Source organism: Hakea prostrata, chromosome 3 (assembly GCF_041222555.1).
Source record: "Hakea prostrata isolate BN-2017 chromosome 3, UWA_Hpros_2, whole genome shotgun sequence".
NCBI lineage: Eukaryota > Viridiplantae > Streptophyta > Magnoliopsida > Proteales > Proteaceae > Hakea > Hakea prostrata.
This window is the reverse complement of record NC_142602.1, coordinates 22,624,500-22,633,814: the sequence shown is the minus strand read 5'-3', so window position 1 is coordinate 22,633,814 and position 9,315 is coordinate 22,624,500. Positions and strand designations below refer to the sequence as shown.

The 9,315-nt window shown below is 37.3% G+C and overlaps 1 pseudogene across 1 annotated transcript; it reads right to left on the bottom strand.

The window, feature by feature from the left end:
• Positions 1-5,938: 5,938 nt before the first annotated feature.
• On the bottom strand, positions 5,939-8,568 carry LOC149021632 (protein FLX-like 3; annotated as a pseudogene). Its single transcript, XR_016172349.1, has 3 exons — positions 8,290-8,568; positions 7,334-7,846; positions 5,939-7,195 (listed from the first exon to the last, which is right to left on the bottom strand). The product of XR_016172349.1 is annotated as a protein FLX-like 3 (transcript).
• Between the last annotated feature and the right edge of the window lie 747 nt (positions 8,569-9,315).

Here is a 9,315-nt window from a genome sequence, read left to right as displayed (position 1 = left end):
GAGGACTATGGGTAGCAGCTACAAAACCAACTCCGGCAACAGAACAACAACTTACTCAAACGGTGAGCAATCTCAACCAAAGTTCGTTCCACATTCAAATCCAGGGCAGCAAACAAAAGCCTACCACGGGGCAGGCCAGCAGGCATGAAGGACCCGACTAAAAAGGTTGGCAGCAGACTACAACTCAGAACAACAAAAATGAAGGAAAAATAGCAGGAAATTTCTTCATTATTTTAATATTTTTTCTAATCAATCTTTTTTCTGGTACATTTTTAAGCAAAGAAAGAGAGATAAAACCAAGACTTCAGTGAGCTAGGATGTGATGGAGTGAATAATTGGATAGTGGACTAGCTATTTCCTTTATATCAACCAATAACAACTGACTAGTAGAAAATCCACCAATACTCCAACTCTAATGACAATATAACAATCACTACCTAATTCTAATTACAATAGGAAATAACTAGAGATATATAACAAGCTATCAACAACTCAAACTAACTATTATCCAGTGGACCACCAATGAAACCTCTCCATGGTATAAACATTTGACAAATTTCAATTGCCTCCATATTCAATGGTCCTGATAGACAGCCATTCCGTGCCACACCCTCTCTATCTGAAGAGCCTTTAACCTTTGTCTTTCTACCCAATCTCTTCTCATCCATAGACACCTTCGTCAACCCTAACTATATCCTTTGTTCGAACAGTCTAGAAGACATTGCCCACCTGTTTTTTGCCTGCCCCTTCTCTTATTCCCTTTAGGGGAAGGCCATCTCCCCTTTATGACCTCGCTCTACGAGCTCCTTTGGTTTCTCTAGAACTCAATCGTGGTTTTTAAGATCCTTCTCCAACCCTTCTAATTGGGACGCGGATCGCAAGTTGGTCTCTAGTGCTTTGTTCTCTCACTTATGGTGGGAGTGAAACCCTAGGAGATGGACTTCCAAATCCAGATCTCTAGACATATTTGGAAAGCCATCTGCTTTGAGGTCTTAGCAAGGATTCAGATGCTCCCCCCCCCCCCTGTTTTGGACAGACCTAGGAATAGGCAGATTGTCGGCTCCTGGGGTCTAGGCTCCCCTCTCTGGTCGCCTAGTTGGTTGAGTCTCCCCCCCCCCCCATATTCCCCCTTTTACTTTCCTTTAACTTCCACTTTGGGACTTAAAGAATGAATTTATTCATTCATCGGGAAAAAAAAAGAACTTTCTTTTTTAAGTTTTATTGGCAGCCATGTGAACTCCACATGCTATTGGGAGTGGATAGTTTTGAAACTAGTTATGGGATCCTTGTGTGACTATTGCTTTGATTTCTCCCCCCTTAGCTATTTCCTTTAACTCCTTACTTCTATGGTACCTTCCCCCACCTCCAAACCAGAAGAAAAAAAAAAGGATTTATATAGCCGACCCCATTTAGTTTGGATAAGGTTATGGTTGTTGTTGTTGACGGGATGATTATAAATAAAATTATGTAGCTGAGTAGAAGAGGGAGAGAGGCTAAAGATGTCGACATTTATACTCGGAGGATCCACATTGTATACAACATTGTATGGTTGTTGTTGTTGACGGGATGATTACAATGTTGGTCGAAATTTCGGTCGACATTTATACTCGGAGGCTAACAAAATTCCAAAAAGTAAATTTTTCTTGCAAAAAATTTAGGAGGAAAAAACAAAAAGGAGCTCAGTTTCATACAGTAGACATCACCAGCTAACCTAGATCCTTGAGGACAAGGTTTAAAGTATCCCACGATACCATACGATACTTGCCGATATGTATCCATATTTGACCCAACCGATACCGTACATCTCTATACGTCTCTCCATTGAATTACACTAAAATACATTAGTCAGAGCGATACAATACTCGATACAAGACAATACGTCTCTTAAAATCACCTGATCGATTTGATACTCGATACCGATACTTTAAACCTTGCTTGAGGAGTCAGGTTTTCTTATGTCTAAAAAAATATATATTTAATCTCAAGGAAAAAATTAATTTAAAAAATATAGGGTGAAGCTTTAGAGAAAAACTGGCAAATAGCTACATGATGGTTTTAAAATTTTAAATGGTGGAGAAATAGTTAACAATCCATGCAATTTGTTATGCAACGACGTAAGAACTACGAAGATTTCACAATGGCTAGTGGAAGTAGAGACAAAGCATGAAAGCATCAAGGACCTAAAAGGAATGATAAGAACATGTCATGATTTAATCATTGTGACAAGATAATGAACTCAGTGAGCCATCAGACTGAGTAGCACGTAAATTGTGGCTACAGATAAATGGCAAAACCAAATGCTCCAGCGTCCCAATTCCCAAGTAAAGTACAAAGGCATACAACTATCCTCACGAAGGGAAGAAAATTTCTATCTACTTGGTGGAGGGGCGAAAATGAGAAAGAGAAGCTAGGAGAAACGAGAGATATAGGTGGAAGAGAAGAATACATAAGAAAACAAAAGCACCACCCACTGGCCCCAAGGAAGAGTGCACACGCATACTCACATCCACAGAGGCTCTCAAACAAAAATTGCAACAATTCACTATCTACAATATAAAATATCATCCTATTACAAGCTATTTGAAAGAAGAAAATCCAACTAACAAAGGAAACCTACTAAAATTAGAAACAACATTGAGAAGGAAAGATTCTCCTAAGATTCTAACCGACTCCAATAAGAAACTTATCCCACCTCCTAAAATTGACTGGACAATATATTATCACCAGAGGACATTGGAAATCCGTCACTTTCATGCTAGCATAACGGAATAAATCTCACTCCATTAATATGATGGGAATGGTCCCTGTTAGAAAACAAGCATTAAATAATCAAAACAACAGCTGAACTTGAACAAATAAAAGAGAAGAAGAAGAAGAAGAAGAAGAGAAGAGAGATGAAGAACTAGTAGAAGAGGCTTGTGATTCTTGCTTAAGAGTCTAGAATCACATAACACTTTTATTTATAGCTTCTAATGAATCTAATACAACTTGAGAGACAAATAATTGTCCTCTAGAAAAAGGAAACAAAATATTACAGCTTTAGTAACTTCCTAACTCCTAAAATAGAAAGTTCTGAAAATAGAAACTACCACCAAAATAGAAACTATACTTTCTAAAAACTCCCAAAACTTATTTAGCAAGACTCCCACATTAGAAATAGAAAATATAATAAAAACAATAGCATAATACTGTTCACGTGAACAGTAACACAGATTTTACTGTTCACGTGAACAGACCGTGAACAGTAAAAACAGATTTTTTACTGTTCACGTGAATAGTGTCGTGAACAGTAAATAGCCCAAGTGTATATACTTCAACACTCCCCCTCAAGCTGGAGTGTACACAAAGAAAACTTCAGCTTGCACAATAAGAATAAACTTGAAAAGTAGCACCAATCTTGAATCGTGTAGAAATGGCAGATGTCGATAAATACTGAGAAAACTTCACCCAGGAGATAATCAACACCAACTTTAAAAAAAAAAAACTTTAATTCTTCATGTCAATAGAAGCATCCAATATTGAGAACAATCGACGATGTTGAAGATGAACAAAGTCCTTAAGTATAGCAGGATCAAAGACACTATCCATATAATGCCGGTAGTAGGGAGAAATATCCACACTAGATCTTCAAAATTGTAACTCCAAAGTCCATATAAATGCTTCACAAGAACGCAAGTAGTAGGTAGGCAAAAAGCATTATCCACGTAATGCTGGTAGTAGGGAGAAATATCCACGCTAAATCTTCAAAATTGCAACTCCAATGTCCATATAAATGCTTCACAAGAAGGCAAGTAACAAATAAAGTATGGGTAGGTAAAAGACAATATTGATTATTATGGACCAAGTTGGTAAGGTAGTATGGGATACTACTGACCAAGTAGGTAGGTAAAGGACAGTATGAGTTACTGTGAACCAAATTAGGTAAAGTAAAAGACAATATCGGTTACTGCGAACCAAGTAGGTAAGGTAAAAGACAGTATGGGTTACTGTGGACCAAGTAGGTAAGGTAAAAGACAGTATGGGTTACTGCGGACCAAGTAGGTAAGGTAGTATGGGTTACTACGGACCAAGTAGGTAGGTAAAATACAGTATGGTTACTGCGGATCAAGTAGGTAAGGTAAAAGACAATATAGAGTTACTGCGGACCAAGTAGGCAAGGCAAAATACAATATAGGTAAATATAGGTAATGATATTGTTGTAGAATGCCATAAGTTGAGGACAAAGATCTTCACAAATAATATCCATCAGCCCATCTTGAGTAGATATAGAATAAGGTACCATTCTCCCCCTCACGTGTAGCATTACACGTGGACAATTAATGATGACTAGTGAAGCAACCAAGAAGTATGAGTAGGTAAAAAAATTAGCAGCAGCAAGAAAGTGTATTATTCACCAATAAAATTGATCAAGCAGCAGAAAATCGTCTCACAGGACAAAGTCTTGTGCACCAAAGGGGAAAAAAAATTCTGGACCACCGCTAACCCTTAGGCAGGAGCAAATTAGATCAGGAAAAAAATATATTGAACCAGCTTGGAATCTCAAAATTGCAGTAGTTGTTGCAGCAATCCATTTGGAAGAAGTGCAATAACAGTTGCTACAATAGCAGATAATATTAGATCTCGGACCATAGCAACAAACTTCTGCTAGATTTGAAACTCTAACAGATCTCGATATGAAGGAAAAATAGTCCTCTAGGTCTTTGTAGAAGTATTAAATAAAAATAAGGCTAAACTTGATTCTGAAATAAACAACGGAAGAAGTAGTAAAGCAAGAAGGTAGCAGCAGAATTTTTCAGAAGAGAGAAATTCAATGAAACAGGGGTACTAGTATACGACTTGCAACTAAACTTTTAGCACAAACAATGGAAGACAATACTTAGGTCTTGAAATCCGAATTATGGGCATATCTTTGCAAGAATCAAGAGGAATCCCAAGACATCAATATAGTGTAGATTAAACTTCAAATTTGCACACAAAAAATGGTAGTAGCAGCCTCAGTTGAATCAAATAGGTAGACATATCCCCAGAAAGCTTAGGGTCTTTTTGTAGTATTAATGCATTAATACTTGGTGCATCAAAAGTTAAGGAAGGACAGCCATGCACAATTACTGCCGCGAAGGTTGGGGCTGCCCTAGATAAGAAAAAGGAAAAAAAAAAAAAAAAAAAACCTGAGCAGCCAAGAGAGAGAAAACGGTCCCTAAGTTGATTAAACTTGCTCTGATGCCATGTTAGAAAACAAGCATTAAATAATCAAAATAGCAGTTGAACTTGAACAAAGAAAAGAGAGAAGAAGAAGAAGAGAAGAGAGATGAAGAACTAGTAGAAGAGGCTCGTGATTCTTGCTTAAGAGTCTAGAATCACATAACACTTTAATTTATAACTTCTAATGAATCTAATACAACTTGAGAGACTAGTAATTATCCTCTAGAAAAAGGAAACAAAACATTACAGCTTTAGTAACTTTCTAACTCCTAAAATAGAAAGTTCTGAAAATATAAACTACCACCAAAATAGAAACTATACTTTCTAAAAACTCCCAAAACTTATGTAGCAAGACTCCCACATTAGAAATAGAAAATATAATAAAAACAATAGCATAATACTGTTCACGTGAACAGTAACACAGATTTTACTGTTCGCGTGAACAGTACCGTGAACAATAAAAACATATTTTTTACTGTTCACGTGAATAGTGTCGTGAATAGTAAATAGCCCAAGTGTATATACTTCAACAGTCCCACTATTCGAAATCCCACCCTCTAATCAACAATTGAGTTTCATTTTGTTTCGTTCTGCAGCCAAAGTAATGGGGATGTCCCACTAATTGCAACCTCCTTATTCTTACCTAAATAAAACAATTTCCTAATGTTCCATTAGACCCAACACTCAAACTGGACCTAGTTCATCTCCATCTGGATAGCCATAGGGATAGCATGGCCATTCAAGTGACAAGCTTGACTGAAACTATCAGATTTCAGAGTTTACAAGAGAGTAGCATACAGGATCATAAGCCACAAGGAGCACCAATTTTGATAATGATGCGTATTGTAGTACAATGGCTACAAAAAGCTTAGCTCTTCATCGTCGTTACCCCTCTAAGCATAAGAATCAGTCAAGTAACTAGGTCATCATTTCTGGACATCTTCTCATTCCTAGCCCTCAACCATACATACTGATGTCAGTTCTAAATGCATCATCCAGTAACAATGCCTCTCAATCGAGTTCCTCACAGTTTAAGATGTAAAAAAATCCATATGAAGCATGATTTTGAGAAAGTTTATAATTTATGTGCACTCATAGCGTATTTAAGTTTTAACCGAATTAAGTGTGTTCCACCACTAAACTTTCTGTGAAATATGCCATATTAGAGAATGTATATAGAAATATACAAACTATACTGCTGAACAAGTTCCAAGTCAACACAACCATTTTGGCATCATTTTATAAGGGTTCCACCATGATTGGAGGGCCAAAATAGGGTCTACTACAAGTTTTAGGACCTAATTCAACCATTTGGCTTCAATTCTCTCCACTGAAAATTCCAGCCAAAATAGTACAGGTTTTTAAGCCGGATACTCCAAAATCTTGCACCCGGAGTGTGAAATACAACGTGGTGCTCATGTCCAATCTCTGTCGAATAGCAATTCATTTTACATCTAATATTGTCAGCAAACATCTCCATAAAATGTTACCAATTAAAAAAATACATAACTACCATCCAATAAACAATGGACTGATTATATTGTAAATATCGAAATAGTTAGAGCATCACCTAGAAGATCATGCCAACATCTGCTACCAAGCAAATAATCTCTATCATGTTAAAATCAAATTCAAGGTAAAAACTAGAAACGTCAAATTTGCTTTTAGAACACAAATGTCAGGTTCAATTATTTAAAGATCATTGTTGGAGAATGGACCGGTGATAATGATATGGAAATTCTGCATGGTCCTAGATCAATATCATAATACTTACTAATGCCAAAAACAGATTGAACAATTGGCACTAGCCATAAGTCCTTCAACTATGGAAAGTAAAGAAATACCGGTGGCCCATGCTCTACCACCATCAACATGTGCAAGGTCTACACGTAGCTTTTCAGCTTCACGTGCCATGGAAACTAAGTTCGTCTGTGCCGCCTGCATCTGTTCCATCAATTAAGTATTTGCCTTTTTTTCATACTCAATGGCAACTCTGGAAAATAAATCCTTTGGTTAAAGTTAGAGTCAAACTACAAATCTGTTCAACTAAGACGACATAAAATGATCAGGTAACAAAATGGCGCTTTAAGAGTGCAGTAATCAAAGTTGTCATAACATAGCTAGAACAAACCTAGCATGCATAAGCTCCTGGCGTAGCGCATCAATCTCTTGCCACAAAGCGGGAATCTGTCTATTATTAGCGTCAAACCTTGTTAAGTCTCTTGTCAGGTTCTCAACTTGTGCCTCCAAATCCTTCTTTGAAGCATCCAACCTCTGAACTTCCATGAGCAATTCCATAACCTTAACTTTCAATGATTCAGCTGTTTGTAAATCAGCTTCTAGGTTCAATATCCTTTCATGAAACTGTTCCGATTGAGCTTCCCTTGCAGCATCAATATCCGCAATGGCTACATTCGCACGAAGCAATTCTTCTTTTGCTAAACGTAACTCCTCAAGCAGACTGATACGATCTTCTGCAAGCTCCGGTTGTCATCCAAGAGCCTGCGCATTTCCATACCTTGCATTTCGAATTCTTCCGCAAGTAAGAAATTCTGAGGTTCTGGGTGCAACAGGCTTGGTGCAAATGGGTGAGGGAATCCATGCTGGCCCGCAGACATATGATTTCTCCCTTCCATGGCTTATCCTACCACATGAAATATGTAACATTGCGCACCATAAGCCAAAACAAATTAAGTTGCATAAATAATGCATATTCAGCAAATTAATCACGAATCTACAACTCTGAGTGAGTGACGCATGAATTCATTCGTAACAAGAAATACAGTACTATTGATGAGAAGAACAAACAGAAACTAATTATTTTCTCCATTGACGTCGTTTAAAAATGGACAATGATACAGAGAAACCCAGATTTCCATCAAATAATCAAGAACTCCAGACGGAAACAAATAATTACGACCGAAAAAAAAAAAAGGGGGGGAAAAAAAAAACCTAACCTAACTTTCTTATACACAGTTCTACGGTGCGCAATCAAGAAATTCCCAAACTTCTTCGTCTAATCTCACTACAGGGGAAAAGAGAAGAAGAAGACAGAAGGTAAAAATGCAAACATAGAATTGGATATACCTCTCTCCGACGATGATACTGGCAATTGTCCTCTTCAGCAGTTCAGCGAACAATCGATTCAGCGAAGGAAAAGAAAGAGAGAGCACTATAGCTTTAAACCCTCTCTCACAGGGTTGGTTTAGAGCTGACACCCGCTACCACTGTGAGTGGCAGTTTCCTGGATTTTTGAAAACCGAAGAGCTTCGTTATGGCGGGTGTCAGCAACCGGTTCACATGTTTCGCCCCAGCTTATTGTCTTTGTTTTTTTTTCTAAAATTTATATTAATTAGTGCAAATCACATATACACCCCTAGTTTTGTAAACTATTACGTTTATATGAACGTCCCCTTTTTCCCTAACCCCATATTCTGATATTCACTCTTGTTGATTCTTCTTATGAGGGAAAATGAAAAAATGGTTAAAAGTCAGACATGACTTGTGACGGTTCTTCACCCTCCCCTTTTCTTTCTTTTATTTTCTTTTATTTTTCCTTAAAAGTTGAGATAGGTGTAAATTGTAAAGGTAAATGAGGGCAATTTATGGACTTCAAAAATAAAATAGATGTTGAGTCATCATTTAACCCCATTATTCTAATAGTGAAGATGTGGCTTGATATTTAAGTTGAAACATGATGTTGCTCCAAAACTTGACTATGGGCCAACCGGTTCGTTACAGGGTCAATCTTGGTTCTTGAGAAATAAAGAAAGTGAGTGTGGGCCCCTTCAGAAGATGAAAAGTCACATTTAATGATTAAATGAGAATCTGGTGAACACAAATCCTCGTAAAAATGAGTAAATGCTTCAAGAAAATGAAGAAATAATATCTCATTGGGTAGTTGCAGAAGAATAAATTGCTAGAGTTCTTATCTAGATTTTTCTTACCTTTAGTTTGTTTAGAGTATTGGAATATATACCCAATTCATACCTTTGGACTGGCTTTGATACTTAGTAGCCCTTTGATTCTTCTACCAAATGAAGGGTTGCGATGGCTCACAATGGGTTAAGGACCCAATCTTCCTAAAGATGCCATAAGACAATTGTGCCTTAT